This window comes from Hyaena hyaena, unplaced genomic scaffold (assembly GCF_003009895.1).
Source record: "Hyaena hyaena isolate Hyena2069 unplaced genomic scaffold, ASM300989v1 scaffold_1757, whole genome shotgun sequence".
Taxonomy (NCBI): domain Eukaryota; kingdom Metazoa; phylum Chordata; class Mammalia; order Carnivora; family Hyaenidae; genus Hyaena; species Hyaena hyaena.
Genome location: NW_024082394.1, coordinates 166,956 through 191,988, shown reverse-complemented (window position 1 = coordinate 191,988; position 25,033 = coordinate 166,956). Strand labels below are relative to the sequence as shown.

The following is a 25,033-nucleotide window of genomic DNA, read 5'->3' as shown; positions in this document are numbered from 1 at the left end:
TCATATGCATTTGAGCAGAATGTGTATTCTGTCATTTGGTTGAATTTCATATATGTCGACTTGCTCCAGGTAGTTAATAGTATTGTTGTGTCCTTCTATATCTTTGCTAATTTAAAAAATCTATCCACTTTACTGATTATTGAATGAGAGTGTTGAAGTCTTAAACTACAACGGAAGACTTCTCTTTCCAATCTATTGATTTTTGTCTCCTGTATTTTGAGGTTTATTGTTAAGTAATAGATGTTTAGGATTGTTCTGTATTTTTGGTGAATTAACCCTTTAAAATCATTAGGTAATGTCTCTCTTTATCCCTGATAACTTTTCCTTGCTCTCAGCTTTCTTTTTATGATATTAATAGCCAGTTCTACTTTCTTTTATTAGTTTGCATGCTGTATCTTTTCTATTCATTTACTTCTAATTTATCTATGTTACTATATTTAAAGTGGTTTATTATAGCATATAGTTGTGGGTATTTTTCCCTTGTCTACATTCTGAAATCTCTATTTTAAAGTTGATCTATTTAAAGCATTTACTTTTAAGGTAACTATAGGTTTGGATTTATATATGCTAAAAACAGGTCTACTGTTTTATTTTTTTTTCTGTTATTTTCCTCTGATTTTTGTTCCTCTATTTCTACTTTCCTGTCTTCTTTTGGGGTAATTGAATATTTTTTAGACCCTAAAACCCCAAGGACAATATCCTCATTTTTGCTCTCATCCATTGTAAATATTTAAAGAACATAACAGAAAAAAATCTTATGTTTAGCCAGATAGTTACCACTTCTGTTGATCTTCCTTCATGTCCGTAATTTTAAGCCTCCCTTAGAGATCATTTCCCTTCTTTCTTCAGATATTCCTTTGGCATTTCTTTCATAGTAAATCTGCTGTTGGCAAAGTCCTCTAGTTTTTGGTTATCTGATAATGTTTTATTTTCTTCTTCATTTTTGAAGGATATTTTCCCTTGATGTAGAATTCTGAGTTGGCAGTTCTTTTATTTCAACACATTAAGAATTATGTCCTTCAGGCATTCATGGTTTCTCATGAGAAATCTATGGACCTTCAAATTGTTGTTCCCCTCCCCATTGTTTTTCTTTGGCTGTTTTGAAGAAACTTTGTTCTTAGTTTATTGAAGTTTGATGATCATATGTAGGCATACATTTTATTCAGTTTATCCTGTTTTGGGATTCACTGAGCTTGAATCTATATGTTTGTCTTTTGCCAAATTTAGGAAGATTTCAGCCTTATTTATTCAAATATTTTTCTTTGCATTTCATTCTTTTTCCTCTTTTGGAGGGATTTAAATGGTGTTTATGTTACATCTTTTGACCTTGTTCCATAGGCCCCTGAAGCTCTTTATTTTTAAAAAATATTTTTCCTCTTTTTGTTCAGATTAGGTAATATCAATCTTTAAGTTTACTAAGATTGCCTTTGTTATCTCCAATTTGCTCTTGAACTAGCCAAGTGAATTTTTAAAAAAATTTTGTTATATATTTCAGTTCTTAAATTTCCTTTTGGTTGCTTTGTATGTGTTCTCTTTCTATGCTACTACTTTCCATCCTTCTGTTTGTTTCCTGAGTGCTTACTTTTACTTCTTGAAGCCCAATTACAATAGCTGCTTTATAGGTGTTAGGATTTCAACATCCATGTCATCTTGGAGTTGGCATTTGCCAATTGACTGATCCTTTTCAAGATGTAGAGATTTTCCTGGCATTTTATGTCATCAAATAGTTCTGCCATATATTCTGTTATGTGACTCTAGGTCTTGTTTAAATCATATGGGATTTATTTTATTTTTATTTTTTTACTTTTAGCAGGCCATCAACCTGGTTGGGTTCAGGTCTTACTCACCTCCTGTGGTCCATGGTTCCATGTCAGGTGAGTTTTCAAAGCCTGACTAGTGCTTTTCTGATCTGTCCTGTATGAGTACTACCAGTGGCCAATCTGGGGTCTAGTCCATGATCTACCTTATAGTTCAAAAACTTTGCTATGCTGTTTGGAGTTAGATCCATGCATTCACAGCTTTAAAGTGAGCCTAAGGTATTGCACACAACTTTATGGAATCAGTTTTTTCTAGCTCCATTCTAACTTTAAAGTCCCTGACACTTTCTGGTTCCTAGTATACATGCTTCTGCCCTATTCCTCTGGAAGAAAAGTGAGGCCTTTACTGTCTCCACTCTGTAGCACATTTCCTACAGCTGTCTCTCCTCTGCCTCTGGGGTTATACAATGATTGGATAGAGAGGAAAAAGCAACGGGATTCCTTGCACATTCTTGGCTCCACTAAGGATCAGGTCATCTGGCCAAAGAGAAAGTTTCCTCTCCTTCTGCCCAGCCACTGCTGCCATTCCCTCCCCTCCCCCACCCCCCACCACTGCGGGATTGTCGGGGTGCTTTCACACTTTAGTAATTTAATTGCCTGATAGAAAACAAATCACCATGCTTCAGAGGAAGATAATAGAATCCAGAGTCTCTGTAACATACATTCACTGTGTCTAGTATACAATAGCATAGCAGGCAGTTAAATTACTGGATGATGACAAATTTGACTTTAAATTTGTCAGGTAGAAGATTAGTTTCCAGTTCCTTTGTGTGTGTGGGAAGCCCATGATGTTTACTAACCCCACACTCCAGACTTTACACTCTTCTTCCTTATGGAGTACAGTGCATCAAGTCTCTGCTAACTTCTTTCAGCCTCCCAGTGGTTATTATCCATTGAATCCCTGGTCTCAGACTCTGTCCTCTGACAGCTCAAACCAACAAGCTTGTAGGTTTCTGCTTAAATTCTAGTTAATTCTGCTTAAATTCTAGCCATGCAGACTGGGAATACTCTAAATGGTAAAGCCCTATATACTGAGATTAGAATATATACAGTATATTCCTTCTTCCATTTTCTACCTACTTCTGGTCACTCTACAGTGACTTTGAATAATTGTTTCTTGTATCTATCTAGAGCTTATGATTGTTAACTATGGGAAGTCTTCTTTACTGTGAGCTACTCTGTAAATACTAGAACCAGAACTGCTTTTTAAAAAATAGTTTTTTAATGCTTATTTATTTTTGAGTGACAGAGAGACAAAGCATGAGCAGGGAGGGGCAGGGAGAGAGGGAGACAGAACCTAAAGCAAGCTCCAGGATCTGAGCTGCCACCACAGAGCCCAATGAGGGGCTCGATCCCACAAGGTTTTCTGTGAGATCATGACCTGGGTCAAAGTCAGATGCTTAACTGACTGAGCCACTGAGGCTCCCCTGAAACTCAGCTGTTCTAAACAGAAAACTTTGACTCAGTTGTGGGCAGAATGGTGTTTCTGCAAATTTTATGATCTCCTGCTGATTAAGTGGGAGAGCAATGGAAGCTGAGGGGCCCTTTGGGGTACTTCTCTGAATGAGATGTAAGATGGATCTTGAAAATTGCAACAAGCTGTGATATGAAAGAGGGACAGAAATAACTGATACACAATTTTAAGCTTTCTTTGTCTGACTTGAAATTTCCCTTTATAATGTCCTACTCTTCAATAAAGAAGCATTGGCTTTAGAAAGGTGCAGCAACAGAAATCCCTGAGGCTTTTGCTTAAATTGACATTGGATGTGTAACAGCCTACATAGATTTGTGGAATGTGTATATTCAATCATTGGAATGCTTAAAAGTATTCAGAAAGAGGAGCCTGTAAAAAATTGAAGATCATGCTGTACGAGTAGAATTAGAGACTTTGATTATTGTTATTTGTGCAGTTAAGGAAAGACCCCTGAAGTCTGGAGTCCTTGTAATATGTTTATTCCAATGGCAGAAAAGTCAATTTCCCCCCGAAGCACAAAACAAACCATCTCCAAAATTATTAATCTCACCATTTAATTTCATGGCATTCTCAGAATGCTCAGTGCAATACCTGAATTACAGCAGGTATTTCCACAAGTTAAATGCCTATAAAATCATGAAATTAACAGTGTTTTACTCCCTTAATGGGTTCAAGTTCTGGAGAGAGGTAACAAGTCCATATTTAATAGTTATCAAAGCCAACTACATACCAAAAATTGCCTAAAAATTACAAAGAAATGTTTAATCTCCAAATAACTTTTAAATTGGAATATACATTTTCAGTTAAATGAACTACAAGCACTTTGTGGCAAATCCTACAGCAATATTTTACTAATTATTTCTTATTGTAGACATTTTCAAGCATTAGTGTCTAATATTCACATTTTTCAGGGTGAAGTAATGAACACTTCTAGATGAGAGTCTTAGAACCCCAAGGGTTTATGACTGAGAAGCAATTAAAAAAACCTTCAAAACAGTGATTTTAATTTTTATTTTAAGGTAAATGAATTGCTCTTTATTAAACGAGTTTAAAATCATTAGTTTCTTTTTTCATCTGATTACCAAGGTGTTCCTGATTATAACTGAACAGATCACTATGTCCAAATGTTTCTAAAAAATTATTTTTCCTCATACAAAAGATGAACATTTCTTCTCACATGATAATATTATTTATATTTACAACTATACATAGAGTTTGGCTATAGATTCTATTGCCAGAATATTTACCGATCATTAGATTTTTTGGGAAGAAAGCAGTTTGTTACTATTTTTATATCTCATGACTCTCATCATTTAAGCCGGGCTTTAAACCTTTCATATAGCATAAAGTTTACTGAACTGATTGGAAGCTTATGCTGCCTAAAATTTAGATTTTAGCAATTCTCTTACAGTTTATAAACATGATAAGAAAAGCTATGGGAGGCTGGCTTTAATCTTCTAAGCAACAACTGTGAGGTTTCTTGCCTGCTCTGGAGGAAGTTTCTATTGCTTTTTTCCACTGATGATCTGTATGTTATTCTACAGTAATTCTCATTGTCCTTGAAGTCTTAGGTTCTGATAATATTTGATTTTCTTGAAATATTGCTAGTTGGCCAACTTATTCATTTCCTAATTGCTCTTCAAGGGAGTCATTTAAAAATGCCTTTGTCATTTGACAAATCAGTTAATTTCAGAGAGAGCTACAGTTATGATGAAAATAACTCTGTGATGAGATGCAGAGTGACTGGGTGGCCCCACTGACAGTCATTGTGGAAGCTCTCTCTGAGAGGGGACGTTAGGGCTCAGAGGTGAGTAACATGAGTAACAAATGTGAGGTGGTCTGTCAAAGAAGGAACTGGTGGAAGGGCATGGCAGAACATGGGAACAGAAGATAGAAAGGCCCTCTGGTAGGAAGAAGTTTTGTGTGCTTGAAGAATAATGAGGATAGCAGATGAAATGGAATGAGTAAAGGGGAGAGAAGCTTCAAATGAGTTTGGAGAGGTAAGCAGGGCCAGATCATACTCAGCCTTGTAGGAGTTCTATATTTATTAGTATGGAACAATGCCCAAGATATAGGTGAGTAAAAAAATATATTGTTTGGGGTGCCTGGGTGGCTCAGTCAGTTAAGCGTCTGACTTTGGCTCAGGTCATGATCTCACGGTTCGTGAGTTCAAGCCCCATGTCAGGCTCTGTCCTGACAGCTCAGAGCCTGGAGCCTGCTTCGGATTCTTTATCTCCATTTCTCGCTGCCCCTCCCCCACTCATGCTCTGTTTCTCTGTGTCTCAAAAATATATAAAGATTTAAAAAAAATTAAATATTGTTTCAAACAGCCTGAGTTGAAAGATCCCCTGCATATAAAACTATATATTTATTTCCATATATGTCTATAGACACAAAGATAGTTTTGGATGTATGTCCAGCAAAATGTTAACACTGGAAATCTCTGGGTGCTAAGCCTCAGGTGATATTCATCCTTTTTATATTCTTCTAATATTGCTTTAATTGCTTATAAAAACAGAGGAAAATGCATTCATGAAAAATATGCTATCGTACTTTTCAATTATGATTTAAAGTTAAGACAACATTGAGATTATTGTGGCTTATAAACTCATGCAAAGTAGGAAAAAGAGGGATTTATAAGAAAGATTTTGTTGAATTTCATTAACAAATGCAGTGATACAATGACCTATACATTTTTTGAGTTTTCACTGAATATGGAAGATAGAAAAAAGCTCAAAAATATCTGGAGTTCACAGAATACAAATAATTAGTAACATCTCCCTCATTAAGTACTTTTAAAAACAAGACAACAGGTCCAAAGTGGAGTCACTCATGCCAAGCCCCATATCACCAAACCAACACTTCGTTATAGTTTTGGCCTCTTTCAGAAATGGAATCTTAAACCAGTCCATCAGAAATGACCTGGTCAGCACGAGCAAGGTAATCTGCCTGTTAGACCTCTGCTGCCTGATAAAGGAAAGTGACCATATACCAGTCCCCTTTTTGCAAGTATAACTTCCTTGTTCCTGCTCCCTTATATCTATGAAAGTCTTCATTTTGTACAATTCCTTAGAGCTCTTTTCTATCTGCTAGGTGGGATGCTGCCCAACTCATTAATGGTTGAATAAAAGCCAGTAAGATCTTTAAAATGTCCTCAGCTGAATTTTGATTTTTTTAAACACACCAAAATAGAGTTGTCCACATAGAACCTACAAATTGCAAAGTGAATGGTAAAACATTAAACATAAAAAAGATAACTAAGGACGGCGGTGGAAAAGTAAAAAGGGTAAATAATATTCAACTACACATTAATTTGATTACTCATTCTTTCAATACTGTTTGTAACATAATCTGTACTAGGTAAACAAGCATTGTGTGCAAGAAGTCTAGTTGGATTAAATTTTCATGGGTGTAAGAATAAAGAGTGACCACAAAGGCAAGCAGCCTAGGCAGAAAGACAGGGCACAGAGACTGCTGCTGTCATAACAGCATGGTCACACTCAGCCAGTATTTCAATTTTCTACCAAAAAATAAATAAAAAATCTTCCTTGGATCGACATCTCCTATTAAATTATTTTATTGTTTTCTTCCGTGCTACCTCTTTTCACTTATTTATGTTTTGTTCTCATTCTCATATCTCTGTGGTATCCATGGAGCTCTGGTACAGAGAGTTCACTTGAACCAGTTTTGTATTTGGCATGTAACTAGTTCATGGAAACCACTAGGAGAGTGTTGTTATTCCAACATTGGCGTACTTCCATAATCTGCTGGGAATTTAATTTTTCCTGTCTATAAAAAGGTAGCTTGGATTTCATTCCATATATGGAGAATAGACTTTCTGTCTCTGTTCAATTAAGCAAATGTCTGTCTTTTGGCAAGGAAAGAAGAAAATCATTAATCATTTCCAGTTCATCCATATCAGGACGCTTGTTCTGAAAACACAAAGATCCAATTCATATCATTCTTAATATGACCTCTGGGTATTTTCTCTCAATGTAGATGATTCTAGAAAACCTCAGAAGAGGTTATTTATAGATACATTGTGCTTTGAAGAATAGCAAGTGGGCAATAGGATAAGAATGCCTTGGCAACGTTTGCAGATAACCTGCTGTATGCATTGGTCTACCATGACTAAAGGCTCCCATTTGTTATAATAAATTAAGTGTGATGGTGGTTTTTGAGGCTTCTGCCTGTTTTTGCCCCCTTTCTCAATCTCCATCCCTCTAAATGTACCAGATTATTTTCAGGGTTGGATCTTATCTTTGGCTATATTGAAATTTACCCTCTACTCCTCAGCCTTAGTTCTGTTCCTACATCTTGTAGGATTGCCCCTAACTTTTGCTTATCTGAGTTTCATAGGCTTCAGTTTGACTCTCAATTCTTGCCTCAGTAGCTGCTACAGTTGGCTTGGCAACCATCATTAACCTAGTTCTCTCTTAGACTCTGTTTTAGCAATAGCATCGGTAGAGTTGAGGCTGGCACCCAGACTACAATGGGAAGACCCAGGAAGAAGCTGATTAGGTTATGTGGGGAAGATGTAAAACTGTAAGAAAAAGAGAATGAAAAACATGAAAATCCGTGAGTCAGTGTCTTTATATGCATTGTAATTTTGTCTTCAGTAGAAGACAAAGCCCATGCCTTTGAAGAGCTGGACTGGTCACCAGTGACTTTCTGTAAATATACATATGTCTACTTCAGCATCAAGATGACACAGAATTTTCTCATCAGAGTCTGCAGGTATTAGCTGGGTATGCCTTTTGCCTTGCCAGTTCTGACCACTAGTTAAGATTCTTTAAAGGGACTGTGATATTCAAAATTACTTGTTAGCATTTCTGACTTGTAGATTCTGTTTTCAGGACATAAACTCACTTTTTAACTAAACTAGATAGACTGCTATTTGGATAGTGGTGGGATACCTTCATTATATTCTGGAGCTAGGCATAATACTTGTTCAGATCAATGAAAAAATGGTTCACTTGTCACTTCTAGTATGTTCATATCTCTGTGTATATGTGTACCTGGGTGTATTTTCAGATCATAGTCATCAATATATTTTTGGAACACTAGTTCTGCAAGATGATTTCTCAACACTGTATTGGTCTTATGGTATTTCCCTTCTTGAAAAGCTACAACCTATTGTCATACTGAAGGTTCTAGAAAGTCCCAAACTAAAGAGATGCTTGAACTTTGTGTGACCCAGAATTTCTTCTGCTTCATTTGACTATGGAGCCCTTTTTTCAGGTAACTGTTAATAGTATCTCAGTTCTGTAAACATATTTGGAAAATACAGAATTAAGTGATTTTCCTGAAGGATCTGAGGTCTATAATGGCCTGATATACAGAGATGTACAGAGGAATGTGAAAATGTAGGCTGATGCCAGTTTTGAAGTTTTTGTTGGTTTTTTAAAATTTAGTTTAGCTCCACTTTACAAAGCCTTAATCTGCTGAAGCCACCAGACTGTAAAATTTCTTCTATGCAAGTAGCAGATAATAAAGGGTCTCACTAAGAGATTTCTTTTGTTTTGTTTTTGAGAGTGAGCACAAGTGGGGAAAGGAGAGAGAAAGTAGGCCAGAGAGAGAATGAATCCCAAGCAGGCTCTCCATGACTAGCACAGAGGCCAACGTGGGGCTTGAACTCACAAACTGTGAGGTCATGACCTGAGCTAAAGTCTGTTGCTTAGCTGACTGAGCCACTCAGGCACCCGAGATATATATATTTTTAATGTAACTGGGATGTTCCCTTTTCTGAAGTATGTTGCCTAGTCAGTTCTGGAGATATCTTCTCTAGATTATGCTTTCTGACTTAAGACAACATAACAGCAGTGATTTGGAATAGTCTGGATTAAATCAAATGGCATAGACTGGTGATATAGATAACAAAAATTCCTTCTCCCTGCTTATTTGTCATTTCAGGCAAACATCTTTGGAGATGAGCTATATGAAAATAACCATTGCCTTAAAAGAGTTTTCTTATAGAACTTTTACTGTATCAATGTTTTAGCATACAAAAGTGCAGAGCATATTATAATGAACTTCTATATAATAATTGGCCAATTAAACAATTTTCAACAGTTTGCCAATTGTAGTATTTTCTCTCCATTCCTCCTTTTTGCTCTTGAATATTTCAAAGCAAATCCCAGAAATCACGTCATTTTTTGGCATGCATCTGTAACTGATAAGGCTTTTATATTTCACAATAAGCATGTCATTACTCACCCTGACAAAATTGAAAATAATTCCTTAATATCATCTAATACTGAGCCCATATAAATATTCTTTATTATCTTCCCAGTTTTTACCCTGACCTAGTGCTAGATCATCTCTAGCCTGGCCATGACTCACTTCTGTGACTGAGTAATCCATCGAGAAATCAGACAGTGGAAAGCATCTTTGCTCTTTTTTCAGTCCAAAGCAACAACTTAAACGCATCATTTTCAAATTTCCCCAATTCTGAATTTTGTTGCTACTACTTAGGGCAGTGTTTCAATAGCCAAGAAGTGAGAACAAGGCAAACTCTTTGGATAATAAACCAGAGATTAAATTCTAGAATGCATTCTGCCTAGAGACTCCTTCCCAAGCCCTTTGGGAGACACATGAACAGGAAGTGAACTTAGCTATTGACTAAGAAGGAGGATTTCCTCATAAGGAGTGAAATGTTTTCATTAAGATAATTTGTCTGTTTATATTATCAAGTGATCTTTGGTAGCCTTAGTTGTAGTGGATCACTAGTTCCTGCCTTCAATAAATCTTTAGCACCAACAGTGTATAAAGCATTGTGCTAGCAAAGAAAACACAGGATGGCAAGCATAAAGCACTGCACAGAAAATAAGATGCAGTGAAAATTCAGAAGCAAGCTACTTTTTGCTTGGGTTGTTGACAAACAAAAACAGCAGTTGACTTGAACCTTAAAAGACTTTTGGTATTTGAATAATTAGAAAGGAGAAAAGTGATTTGGGGTGGGGAAAAGAGAGGAAGCAAAGGCATAAAGGTAGGGAAACTGAAATATGCTAAGTAAACAATGAGGAGATCATTCTGGTGAATATGACACTCTTCAAGTCAAACATCATGAAATATTGTGACTAGCTGTGCAACTGGGTGCAGATATGTAACCCAGTAACTGCTATTAGTGATTGTTGCCAGGAACCAATAATCAGGCAGTGTATTTAGAATGTCAAGACAATGATTGTTAATATGTGACTGACCAACAGATCTGATGGATGGAAGAGGCATCTGGTACAATGTGACATAATAATTAATCTTACTGGGTAATATTTTACCTCCTAATCCAACCTAGTGGTTGGGTCAATAAGCAAACACTGTTATTGTTCATTAGAGCAGAACCTCTTGGCAAGTTCAGGAGGGTTGAGAAGTTGAAGCTTCCTTAAATGAAGATTCTTTTGCCGTGGGGCTGGAGCTTCCTTAGATCTTCTCAGTGGCAACCTCATTTTTTTTTTTTTCTATCTTTCTAAAGGCAAAACATTAAAACTATGTCATTAATATAATTAACATATCAAAATCTTATTTACCTGAATCCCAACTTATAATTGCTGTTACCTTTCAGTTAAAGAATAGATTCAGGGGCGCCTGGGTGGCTTAGTCGGTTAAGCGTCCGGCTTTCGCTTAGGTCATGATCTCGCGGTTCGTGGGTTCGAGCCCCGCGTCGGGCTCTGTGCTGACTGCCAGCTCAGAGCCTGGAGCCTGTTTCACTCTGTGACTCCCTCTCTCTCTGACCCTCCCCTGCTCACGCTGTCTCTCTCTCTCTCTCTCCTAGAAATAAATAAAACATTAAAAAAATTAAAAAAAAAATAAAGAATAGATTCAAATGATGATGACATTGCTGATTTGGATTTGGTCTGTGGCGTTTAGCACTGAACTAAAATATTCCGAATCAAACAATGACCTAATATCACATTGTCCAATGTCCTAGCCCAAGCCATGTGTTTTATGGAGCCTGAGAAAAATTTTCTTCTATTCTTCAACATCATCTCGAAAGGTATTCTCAGCTAACATGTATAGTGTGTTTATTACATACAAAGCACTATGTCGGTCTATCATGCTTATCTTGATTTATCTTCATAATATTTTCTGATTTAATCTTCATAACAACTCTATGTGGAGGTGAGTACAATTATTTCCATTTCAGAGAGGAGGAATTGGGGACTTAAAGATAAGTAGTAATTTACACCAGGTCACAATGCTAATAAGTGGCAGGGCTGGGTTTTGAGCCTTGGGAGTCTGTTACCACAGCCCATAGCACCTGAGCAGGGATGGAGGCCTGTGTGTTGTGATGGGAAACAAGCAGAAAGAGCCCATTGCTTCCCTCAATCTCTTCAATTTCCACCCTGACCTTCCTGCTTCCTCACATCTTGTTATTTCTTATCCCAACTCCTCTGTTTCCTTGTTACTTGTATATAATTAATTTTTATAATTTGTATATTAATTCATTTTCTCTTTCACTCATTGATTTACTTCTAGGGTGCCAGTCTTGCCTGCTAGGAAATTAGAAGAACTAGCAAGTGAATGAATGAATGAATGAATGAATGATTATAGCAAACATAATAAATGCTGGATTAGGGTTGTTATGAGGGTACATAGAAGGGGAAAAATAAAAATTTGTGGCCTGGGAGATGGTGTTTGAATTATGTCCTGAAGGAAGAGGAATTGGATAGGTGAGGAAGTAGGAATAGCTCTCCAGGCAGGCATACTAGCATTTCCAGTCACTGAGTTAGGCCAGTAGTCAGACACAGCAGAGACCTGCTGGTCACTAGGGAAGGCTAGAGTGTTTCCTATGAGGGTTGAGATGAGTTTAGAGAGAAAGGCAGGGGCCAGACCATAAAGCACTTGCACACTAAGTTAGAGTTTGAATGTTTGAAAGTTATAGGGAATCACAGAAAGGTTTTAAGTTAGGGAAATGAAGAATTTTCTATTTTAAAAAACCATTTTGGCTAGACCCATCACAGAGCCAAGTGATGATTTCTAAGCCTGGAAAGGAGGAACCTAAGTTTGCACCAAGTTTGTATGCTACCTGCCTTGGAAGACTTCAAATCCCCCCATCACTCTGTGGTCCTCCCTGATGGAAGAGCTCCGTCTTCATCCTACCTCCTGATCTCAGAAGTCCTGCTCAGCTGGATGCAAGGCAGCTTTTGTCAAATAGTCTTTAAAGTTGGGGGTTATTGTCTTAATCACCCTTGCCTGCTTGCTGGGCATGAGATGCTCAGGGTTTCACACTTCCTCTCAGAACTCTTCCCACCCACATTCTCATGTCTCTCTAGGTTACTGAATTACCATATCAATTTTTAGGGTATGTTTTGCTTTGTTTTGCTCTGCTATTACTACTGAAGTCTGGGGGAGTTTACGTGAACTGCTCTACAGAAGGCGAATCCAGTGAGGCAAGTAGGAGGTCATCTTATTGGGGCAGAAGCAGCAGATGGTATCACACAAGCCACACTCAACAATCTGAGACCCTTTAGCCAAGATACAACTTCAGGCAGCTTAAGGCAGTGATGGTTAAACAGTTTTGCTCATGTACTGCTTAAAATACTTGGCTAACACTACTTCTTCATATATTTTGAAGTTGACACTGATAATTTTTCATGTTTAAGGAGTTGCAAATGTAATGAAAAACGTTGAAAACTATTTTAGTTATAGCAGTCTATTTTTTTTTTTTACAAATAGTTTATTGTCAAATTAGTTTCCACATAACACCCAGTGCTCATCCCCACAAGTGCCCTCCTCCATGCCCATCCCCCCTCCCCCCTACATCCATCAGTTCTCAGTTTTTGTCAGCATTCAAGAGTCTCTCATGGTTTGCCTCTCTCCCTTTCCCCCACCATTTCCCCCCTTCTTCTCCCCCTTGGTCCTCTGTTAAGTTCCTCCTATTCCTCCTATACGTGCAAACATATGTTATTTGTCCTTCTCTGCCTGACTTATTTCACTCAGCATAACACCCTCAAGGTCCATCCATGTTGCTACACATGGCCAGATTTCATTTTTTCTCATTGCCATGTAGTATTCCATGGTATAGATAAACCACATCTTCTTGATCCATTCATCCGTTGATGGACACTTAGGCTCTTTCCATGTTTTGGCTATTGTTGAGAGTGCTATAGCAGTCTATTTTAAGGGGATTACTTTTAATGCATACAAAAGCTCTGTGTTTTTATACTCCCCTCCCTACATTTTATGTTTCTTCATTTTCCTTGACTCTCTGTGTTGGTTCCTGTGCATTAGATAAAACAGCCAACCCTTCCTGCCTTGACAGACTGGTCTTGTGTAAGAGGTAAACCTTGTCAATTGGCCCACACTGGGCTCCTGGTTGTTTCTCACTACTTGATGATCATCCAAACAAAGCTGCCATCTTTGTTCTTAGTGGCTCCCAACAGATGAAGGTGCATCAAGACCCATTATTGTGCCAAAGGGGAGGGTTGCAGTCAGCACCTAGATGCAGACTGATTAGGAGCCAAACCCTAGGCAGCAGCTGGGAAGCTGAGAGATGGGCATTTTTGCATTTTTGTCTGCTCTGTCTGCACTGCACCTGAGTGTGTAGTTGCTGGGGCTTAGCTTTGTAAAGTCTGCTTTGTTTGCTATAATCCTCTGGGACTCACAAACATGAGCCTTGTTGGCCAACAGAGCTAGGTGATTTGGAGGCTGGTTCCTTGAGTGGCAGCCAGAAAAGTTGGAGTGCTAGATGTGTACACAAGCTTTATCTAATGACGTACAGTGACTTGGGTGTTTTATTTTTGTTTTTGTTTGTTTTGAGTGAGCAAGAAGGAGAAGGTGGGGAAAGTGTTCACCAGCTCATTCAGGCCCCAGTGAAGATTGTAGTCAGTACCTAGATGTGTGCTAATTAGAAGCTGGACCCTTAAGCCACAGCTTATGAAATATACCATCAAACCTCTTCCCATGAAATACTGGGAGAGGGGCCCTGTTGGTTTTGCCTGTTCTTTTGTACTGAGCCCTGTGGTGAGTGCTCACATGCCCATCAAGAATCGCTTCTTTGTTTGCTACAGTCCTTTGGGACTCCTGAGTGTAAGCCCCTTTGGCTATCAGAAATAGGCAATCTGGAGGCCTGTTCCTTTGGTGGCAGCTGCAGAAGCTGGGGCAGCAGATGTGTACAAGCTCCTTTCAGAGAGATGTTAGCGACCTAATTATATTGTTGGAATGACCTAGAGGGAGAAGACAGCACAAGCTCCCAGGGGATCTGTGGAGGATCTGAGCCCCCAGACACATGCTGATTAGAAGTTGGACCTTAGGCAGCAGATTGTAAAGTATACATTCAAACCCTTTCCAGGGAAAGACTGGGAGAAGGGTATTTTTCCCTGTCCCTTTTGTGCTGAGCTCTGGGGGATGAGCACTGTGAGTGCTCACACCCATTAAGAACTGGTTCTTTGCTATAGTCCTATGGGTCTTGTGGACTCAAGTCCTGTCGTCTTTCAGAGCCAAGTGTTTTGAGAGCCCATATATCAGATGGTAGTTAGAAAAGTTGGGAGACTTAGACGCTTAGATGTGTGATTCAAACCCTTCATTTTTCAGGGAAAAGCTGGAAGTTGGGGATTCCCTCCCAGTTGTATGGCACTGTGCTAGAGGTGGGGTTATGGCAAGAGTATCTTTCAGCCTTTACTACCTGTTTCCAGGTGGGTGTTTTTTCATTCACTCCATTTGTGGCCATCACTTATCCAGTTTCTGCATTTTAATCAGAGAGAATTGTTTCATATGTAGCTGTACGTTTGGTGTGTCCATGGGAGGAAGGAAGTTCAGAATCTTCCTACATCTTGGTCCCTCTCTCTGTCTGACATCAGTTTGTTAGTCCCTTGAACTTATATTCCTATTCCACTCTTCCTTCCTAATTTTATCCTAACACAGTGTCTTATTTTTGAAAGTTTAATTACCTTATCATAATTTGCTATCATAAAAATATGTACTGGAACATAAATCATTTTTTAAAATGTTTATTTATTTTGAAAGAGTGAGAGAGAGGAAGAGAGCAAGAGCACTAGCAGGGGAGGGACAGAGAGGGAATCCCAAGCAGGCTGTGTGCTGACAGTGCAGAGCCCTATGTGGGGCTCAAACTCATGAACTGTGAGATCATGACTTGAGTTGAAATCAAGAGTTGGATACATATCCAACTGAGCCACACAGCTGCCCCTAAATTACTAAAAAATTTTTAAGTTATTTTTATTTATTTTGAGAGAGAGAAAGTAGGGGAGGGGCAGGGAGAGAGAGAGAGTGAGAGAGATAGAGAGAGAGAGAGAGAGAGAATCCCAAGCAGGCTCTGTGCTCACAGACCTGAGCTGAGATGAAGAGTCTGATGCTCAACTGACTGAGCCACCTAGGCACCCTTTTTTTTTTTTAATGTCCTGTGACCATAAGACTTAAATACAACAAATAAGTAGCATACAAATGACCAAAACAGGAATAATTTGAAACATAATCACTTAATATGCAAATAAGATCTTGTTAGCAACGCATCTCTCATAGAACCATGTAGCTGCTATTATTTTTTCCCTGGTTGTTTCATGTACCTGAAAGATACATGAAACTTAGATAGATGTTTATGACAATATAGATGATTATGACAATTTTATAGGATGAAAGTTCATCATTCATTTGATTTCTAGTTTTCATTTTCAAAATTGTAAGAATTGGAAAATTTTGTTTATATTTAAAAATGACAATAGAAGGAATGCCATCACAGCTGGCTAGAGCAGTGGGAAATATACACTGTTGGGAATCATGGCACTTACTTCTGCTTCTGACACACAAATGACATGTTTTTGGGCCAATCACTTGCTAGTTCTTGGTTTCCTTAGGTATTAGTTATATGGGTGGCCTAGAGGAGTTTTCAGACTTTTTATAGCTCTACCATTCCTTACTGATATGAAAAAAGGCAGATTAAAACACACATAGGCATAACTGGGTGAGAATATATGTGTAAAATAAGTATAAGTAAATGGAAGTGATATAATATGAACTAAATACGTGCTTTCAAAGTGGTTGTAATCAAACTAGGTAACAAATAACCCTAATTAAATAGGGGACAAATCAAGATTGCATGTGGTTAAATGTTAAGTGCTGTGATGACAGACAAGGGTAGTTACACTAAAGATTCAAAGATTAGTCTATTCATGGGACTGAGCTCTGTCAGGATTTCATGGAGCAGGTATAATAAGAGGGGACTTTGATGGTCCATGTGTTGGAAGAACATGAAAGAAATAATAGAGGAACCATCTCCCACAGAGGTGGTAGTCCACAGAGCTGGACTGCATACAGTCTGCTGAAGTGAGGAGGGGCCGAGGTAATAGGCCTAGTACACACAGATTACTAAGGTCCCTGAGAAGCAATTAGAGAAAATTTACAGTTAATTCTAGTTATTCATGGTAAATACATCCTATACAGTTACTGCAAGCATTGAATTAGCAATACTGAACCATTGCTCATAAGGGAAATACAGTGTTGGGTTTCCAGGAGCCTCTGGTAACATTTTCTGCAACTTATCAATACCTTACCTAAGCTTGTTTTTTTGTGTGCTTCTGCTTAAAGACAGACATTATATTTAATGTATATTGTTGATTCATTAGCCTTGAACTCACGGTCAACAGCTCTTCCTGAACAGGTATTATCTGACATGTCTTTTCTTCATAAGGTACATCACAATGTTCTTGTGCTTAGGAACTTAGACAGCACTTCGGCCTATGCTTGAGACCCATTTTAAGCAACAAAGTTATGAACAAACAGCACAAAAATATGAAAAAATTGCCAAAATATGAAACTATCAAAAATATGGCACTATGTAGACCTCAAAAAGGACACTTGTTTATAGTCTAAGAGCCGAAATAAGAAGGCAGTGTGTCTCTTGGGTTCAGAGTCAGCAGGAAACATGAATGATGGATGATTCAAATTTTTTTGTTGCTCTATGCGTGTCCATGAATGATCCTTAAAGTGCCTGAGTATTGATTTTGGGGTTATAAATAAATTTTGGTGAGTAGGCAAATTCACAAATATGAAATCTGTGAATGATGACAAACGAATACATTTTGATGAGGTAAACTGTAGTTGGCCATTAATAAGATCTGAGCAGAAGAATGACACAATAAGTAATATGTAGGAAACTCAGTTGCTCATTCAGTCATCAAACATTAAAGGAGCCTCACTATGTGTTGGAGGTTGCACAAGATGCTTGGAATACTAACAAATAAATGTTGTGCCTACCCTTAAGGATGTATATCTATGCACACATGGTCTAAGGGAGAGCCTGGGGGGAAAGTAAGGTAACTGGAAATCTCCTTGCCAGAATCATTCTTGATTTAATAAGACCTGGTTTTTGCAAAGTAGTATTGGCAGTGGGAGAAAAGGCAAGCATGAAGGGAGAATTAACTGGTTTTTGTTTTTGCTTGAATAGTAGAGTGAGGGTAAATTCCCATGTATTCTAATTTTTAGGTTGAAGACAGTTTTGCCAAACATATGTGCTTATGTTCCAGCAAAAGATGCCTTCCTTAAAATAGGTCTTTTGTGGAGGGAGATCTGTCCCTTTGTTTCCTCAGGACTGCTGTATGCTTCAGATGTCATTGCCATTAAGTGTAGAGTGATGAAAACACATTCTTTAAAATTAAGAATGAAATAAAATGAAAAGATTAGATTTGCTCCTGAAGGCAGAATACACAAGTTTTCTAGATTACAGATATCTTGTTGATTTCTATTTGGACAAGTTGAGAAAAAAATTGGTAATGATATTCTGTCTGTTGACCTCAGGTATTCACCTTGGCCATATACAGTAACCATGGTCAGCAGCAAAGAGCTTAGCTGTTAAGCTTCTCTTGGTATATGCATGGTTACTTTAATTATTTGTATTCTGTTTTCTGAAGTTTTTTGAGAATAATCTCCTTTGTCTTTAGAGCAAGAAGTATGTTATGCTGATTTATTAATCAATAACATTCTTCTTACAATGCTTGGAAAGGACTTGGAAGTTCTGAGTCTGTTACTACTGTGTTGTTTATAGCCAGCAAGCTTCTCCTCTTATTGGGTGATGTCATAGGCCAGATGAATGTTAATTTCAAATCAAGTAAATCCATCAAGTAATTTTTCCATTCCTGGATGTCAGACACTGTTATAAGCCTGGGCATGAGAAAAATGGACAAAGTTTCTGTCTTGAAAGAGCTGACATTGTAAAAGTTTAAGGGATTCTCAAGACATTAAAATATCACTTGATATTTCACCCTACAGACAAATATCCTAAATGTAATGTAAAAGGTGGAACAAGAAAAACCTGTTTTCTTTTAAGAAATGTCCATTCAGTTTTTTTCCATTTCTTTTTTTTTTTTTTTTTTTTGACACTTCAGGATTTCGTTTGTTTTTGCTCTTGAGTTGTATGAGTTTCTTGTATGTTTTGGATATTAATCCCTCATCAGATATATGGTTGGAAAATATTTTCTTCCATCCTGTAAGTTGCCTTTTCACTCTGTTGATGGTTTGCTTTACTGCACAGAACCTTTTTAGTGTGATGTGGTCCCACTTGTTTACTTTTGTTTTTATTGTCTGTGATTTTGATTTCATATTCATGAAATCATTGCCAAGACCAATGTCATGAAGTTTTTCCCCTATTTCCTTCTAGGAGTCACAGTTTCAAATCTTACATTTAAGCCTTTAATACATTTTGAGTTGACTATTATATGTGATGTCAGATTAGGGTCCAATTTCATTCTTTTATATGTGGATATCCAGTTTTCCCAACACCATTGTTGAAGAGACTATTCTTTCTTTATGTATATTCTTGTTACCCTTGTTGATGTTGTTATATGCTTGGATTTACTTCTGGGCTCTATTTTGTTTCATAGGTTCCTTTTCTGTCTTTATGCCAGTACCATACTGTTTTTATTGTTGTAGTATGGTAATGTATTTTGAAATCAGGAAGTATAATGCCCCCAACTTTGTTCTTCTTTTTAAAGATTGATGTGGATGGTGTACCTGGGTGGCTCAATTGGTTAAGCATCTGACTTTGGCTCAGGTCATGATCTTGTAGTTTGTGGGTTCAAGCCTCTCATTGGGCTTTGTGCTGACAACTCAGAGATGGAAGCCTGCTTTGGATTTTGTGTCTCCCTCTCTTAATGCCTCTCCCTTACTTGCACTCTGTCTCTCTCTCTTAAAACTAAATAAAAGTAAACATTAAAAAATTAAATATTGATATGGTTTGTGGTAGCCTTTTGTGATTCCAAGTGAATTTTAGAATTCTTTTTTGATTTTTGTAAAAAATGCCATTGGAATTTAATGCGAGTCAAAACCACAGTGAGCTATCACCTCACATCTGTCAGGATGGCTATTGTTAAAAAACCAAGGCAGATGTTGCCTTCAAGGATGTAGAGAAATTGGAACCCTTGTACACTGTTGGTGGGGATGCAAAATGGCACACCTGCTATGAAAAACAGAATGACGTTATTCACAAGTAAATATAGAAGTACCATATGATCCAGCAATGCCAATTTTGGATATTTAACCAAAATAATGAAAATCAGCATTTCAAAGAGATATTTGCACTCTCATTTTATTGTAGCACTATTCGCATCTGCCTAAATGTGGAAACAGCCTAAATGCCTATTGATAGATGAATAAAGAAAACATGGTGTGTGTGTGTGTGTGTGTGTGTGTGTGTGTGTGTGTGTGTATACAATAGAATATTATCCAGTCTTAAAAAAGAAGGAAGATCTGTAACATATGATAACATGGATGAACCCTGGGAACATTATGCTAAATGAAATAAGGTCGTCAGAGAAGGACAAATACTGCATGAATCCACTTATATGCAGTATTTTTAAATTGTCAAATTCTTGGAATCAGGGTAGAATGGTGATGGCTAGGGATTGGGGGAGGGAGAAATGGGGAATTACTCATCAACAAGCATAACCTTTCAGTTAAGCATGATGAATAAATTATAGAGGTCTGATTTACAACATTGTATCTATAGTCAATATTATTGTCTTGTACACTTAGAAGTTCAAGAGGGTAAATTTCATGTTGTGTTCTTACCACAATAAAAGAGAAAAAAAAAAAATAAAAAGGACAGCTCCATCAAGTCTCTGCCTCTAAAAACTTTTTACACTCATTGTGTAACAAGGATTTTCAAAGTTAATCCTTTACAGGGACACAGGAGACAGAAATCAAGTTCTGGAGGAAATGTGACTTGAGACAAATATCTTTCCTGAAAAGGTTTTCCCACTTTCCTCTCTTTTTATTCATTTATGTTTTTCTTCTCTAAATCATCTATAAAATAGAAACCTTTCTTGATTCTCTATACCATGAATGCTTTCTTGTTAGGCAATAATCTGCAAGCTCAACAAATTAATAGGTCACAGAAATTCTCATCCAGAAGCATAAGATATAATAATTCACTTCAGATTGGTTTCTCTTGAGACTTATCACCCAGGAGAGTTTGATTTGGGTGTGTTCTGTAGTATTTCACATGTGGATGCATACTTAGGGTTATCCTGTCCGTGGTTACTGGAGATTAAATTCTCATACCTTGCCTTGGCTTTTATTACCAGACAAAATTGTCTTTGTTTTAATAAATACCCATAATTATAAATGACTTTTCTAGGAAGGCCATAATACTGGTGTGTTTGAAGCAGTATCTGTTGCCTAGAAGTTTTAGCCAAAGAACCTGTATTTAAGTGGAGAATTCTGTAAGTGCAATATTGTGAGAATTGTTAAGAAATGATGACAAAAGGCTGTTTTAACCATATGCCTTTTCAGGTAGTTGCTGAAAGCAATGTGAAATCATTTGGTTCTGTGTGTGGAATGTGATGGGGCCTGTCTGCTGCAGGAAAAGGAAGGTAGCTGCCTGTGGCTGTGGTGTGTAGAGGAAAAGGCCCACCCATATAATTATGAGTCTTGTCTCAAATTTCATCTTTCTAGTCTTAAGAGTAGAATACTAGAGTAAGTTCACTGACACTTGAAGGACTAGTTAAAATAGAAATTCCCTTCTTTGTGAAATTGCAATAATAGTAATTTCTCTCAGGATTTTTGTATGTTTTAAATTAGATCATCTATATAAAGTCCATTACAATGTAATATTATTAGCAGCTAATATATAATAATAATAATTATTATTATTATATGTATCAGAAGTCCTATACTTCCTGTATTTCTGAACTTCCTGTACTTCCTGTCAGGGTCTGAAGAATTTGCTGGTCAAACTTCAATTCTTTTTAAGTGATGGCTTAAAAAAAACATTTTGTTGAAGTACAGTTGATATATAAAAAAAGTGTACACATTTAATGTATAAATTGAATGAATTTGGACATATGTATTACCCAATGAAACCAAAGTATTGGTCCTTTGTTTTGGTTGAGTCCCATGCCACTGATATAAGTCACTTGCTAAGCTAACATAAGGCTACACCTGTGTTAAGCTGAGTAAGGTAGGTGATTCATGTTACTTTTCAGTCTTGGTTACTAGATGGGACAAAATCAACATGGAGTAATTTGAAGCCTAATAAATCATATCTCATTTCCAAGAGATGCATTTTGGTTAACAAACTCCTTTTAAGATGCAAATAAGCTGGGTCTCATTTTTTCATCAGACCTGATAACCAAGATCAGATAAAGCATGAGAATGTGTTGATACCTGAAGTGAGCAGGATGGGGAATTTTGGGCTTGGAACTATTGGTGAAGGACTGATTCTGTTGGAAGGCATGGCCTTGTGGGTGCCTCCAGGACCAGGCTGAACAAGATGGAGGTAGGAAGGTGTGGGTGTGTACTTTGCCAAGGGCAGGTGAATGGTTGATGTGTCACTGAAATTCCCCAGCAGGCTGCCTATGGCCCTCTGGCTGTGGGGTAGTAGGTTGCCAATGGCTGAGAAGAGATGTCAGAATGAGTTTGGAAGGTAGCAAATTAAAAATGATTTATATTTTTGGCGAGATCAGTCTCTTCCAACATAGCTTCTTCAGCTTATTCCAGTTCAGATGAGTATCTCTCTTCTCAGTAATGACTTCCTGTTCTGGAAGGTGAAGTTAAAAGAGAAAGGAAATAGAAGGGGTAGAAGAGAAGAAGAGCATTTCCCCCCTTTTCCTGGTGGAAAAGTAGATCAGACTTCTAGATCCCTTATCTCTACCTTCTTTTTCATCTTTACTATGTGCATGAGCCAGGGATTTAAAAACCTATTCCTAGGAATGCTTAAGGTCTTTTCCCCCACCCCTCATTGGTCTTCTGTATAGAAATGGCCTTCTCTCCTAATTGCTAACAGAAATAGTATTCTTTCAAAAGTTAACATTCTTGTCTCTCCTAAATATAGAGATAGAGAAAGGAAGTTACCTTTGGATAAAATTTTACAATTACTTGAAAAATCACAAGTGATTTCCTTCAGATATATAAACTTGGGAGTCTGATATTTTAAAGAAAGAGTCCCAAGGAGTCTGTTGGATTTTATAAAGGCAGCATCTCTCAGAATCCTCTTTGGTACACAGTTTTCATAAGAAAACTAGTTGGGATTGAAGTGATACATTAGAAAAAAAAGAAATGTAACTATATTTGTATGTCAAACTGGTGAAGTTGGTCAGGCTAGTTATACTCTTAAGGGGGTTATGAAATTTTATCTTGGGGCACCTTAGTGGTTGCTTGGAGGAAAATTAAGGAAATGCAACAGGCAGTTGCAGGTCTGCCAGGTCCTGTTGCTGTTATGCCAGGTCTGCTGTTGACAACAGAAAAGTACAACTGGTGAAGGAAACATACCTAGAATATTTTTGTCCACTTGGAGAGAAGGATCAGCCTCTTATGTAGAAGGCATGCTTACTCTCTCTTGGAGATACAGAGACGTTTCCTGTCTCATCATCTATGATGCCTCTTTTCCCAGCCCTTCTTCCTTTACTCATCCTCATACTACTCTTGAATGTGAATTCCGTGTAAGCAGAAATTTTGTCTGTCTTGTTCACAGTTGAATCCCCAGTGCTTAGAATTGTGTCTGGCACCCAAGGAGCACTCAATAAATTACATGTTTTTAATTTAATACATAGATACATTTAAATTTGGGGAAGTATTGAAGTTGTTTAATGATAGGATCTAAAAAGACCTGATGGAATTATTAGCGACCCTACCAAGACAAGATTTAATAGGAAAATAGAAAAGCCTGTCCTTGGATTCATAAATAAACTATACAGGGTCCTCAGATGGAAAAATATAATTTCGTGACATGTGGAAAATTTTTTAAAAATATTTTTATTTTTGAGAGACAGAGAATGTGAGTGGGGGTAGAGAGAGGATCTGCAGCAGTTTCTGTACTGCAGCAGAGAGTGCAATGCAGGGCTTGAGCTCATGAACCATGAGATCATGACTTGAGTCAAAGTCGGACACTTAATTGACTAAGCCATCCAGGCACCCCATGAAAAATGTAATTGACAGTAAACACAATATAAATTAGTAGGGTGCTCTGACTACAATAAAGATTTCATATGATCACAAGCCATGTTGAGATATGATATCTAGAACAGAGAAGGCAGTAATATTTGTCTTCTTCATGCTGAGCTGGTGGTGTTGGAGTACAGTTTGTTTGTTTGATCTGTGTACTACACTCAGACAAGATGTGAGTAAATAAGAGTGTGTTAAATGGAAACTAGCCAGAGAAATGAGGGGCTTGGAAAATGGAGGCTAATTGGTAGTATGAAGGATATTTTTAGTAAGGCTCAGAAAAGGTTCATTAAGCTTGAATCTTCAAATATCTGAGGGGCTATTATGTGAAGAGGTACTAAGTTTGTTCTTTGTGTTTTTAAGGACTAAAACTAGGGCAATTGGGCAGAGGTTTCAAGAAGACAGACTTATCTTACCACAAAGAAGGATTTCTAAATGTGTCCGAGCTCTACAGAGCCTTACAGGGGGTGAATCTTCTGTATCTGGAGTCATTCAAGCAGAGACTGCACTGAAGCTCTAGTGTCTGGTTGAATCGGAGGATCAATAAGACAGCTTCATTGAAGTTAAGCTGTGTGGGCAGGTGCAGCTGCCAGGAGGGGTGACATGCTTCACTAATTTCAGGTCCAGCCTGATCGCGAAATTTTTCCAATGAACCACTTGCTGGGATGCAGTTTAAAATTATTCTAGCTGTTCTCTCTCTGTGATACCCAAATAAGGTAACTCAGATCACCTGGAATTTGTAAGTGGGTGCAATTATTCAATTAAAGCTATTGGGCATTGACTCTGTGGTAGGTACTCACTAGGAGTTGAAACAGAATACTGAAGGAGGCTCATTCTTTGTCCTCAGGACCTCTGTGCTACAAAACCAGCATTTCAGCTTAGAGGCTCTGTTCTTAGACTTCACTGAGCATTTGGTTCATTTCCTTGTATAATCCGTATGTTTATTCGTTCTCCAGACAGACTGGCATTTTCCTAAGGGCAGGGATTGTTTCTTACTGTCCTTGAACTTTCATAGAATCTCAAAGCACAATGGTTGGCATAATAGTGGGTATTTAATAAATGCTTATATAAATAAAACAGACTGTATAGATCACTGTTCTGCAAATGAGTTAAGAACCAGAAGAAATCCTAAGAAAGACCAATGGAGGCAGAGTGGCTTAAAACTAGAGGAATTGTTAAGAAGTCTCCTTCCAGGCCTTGGGAATGGGGGCAGGCATGGGTTAGTAGGTGTGTGGGAGCTGACAAAGCCAAACTGGCTGAAGGATGATGGTGTTAGGCCACAAAGACACCAGACAGGCCATGACAAAGAAGTTGGCTAAGGGGTCTCACCAATTTCAGGTATCATTTAATCAAA

General features: G+C 37.7%; 1 long non-coding RNA gene across 1 annotated transcript in view; it reads left to right on the top strand.

The window, feature by feature from the left end:
* The first annotated feature begins 1,811 nt into the window (after positions 1-1,811).
* LOC120226562 overlaps positions 1,812-25,033 on the top strand; it is a 143,467-nt gene continuing 120,245 nt past the window's right edge. The window contains exon 1 of the long non-coding RNA XR_005527052.1: positions 1,812-1,874. This is a non-coding gene — a long non-coding RNA (uncharacterized LOC120226562). The remainder of the gene's footprint in view (positions 1,875-25,033) is intronic.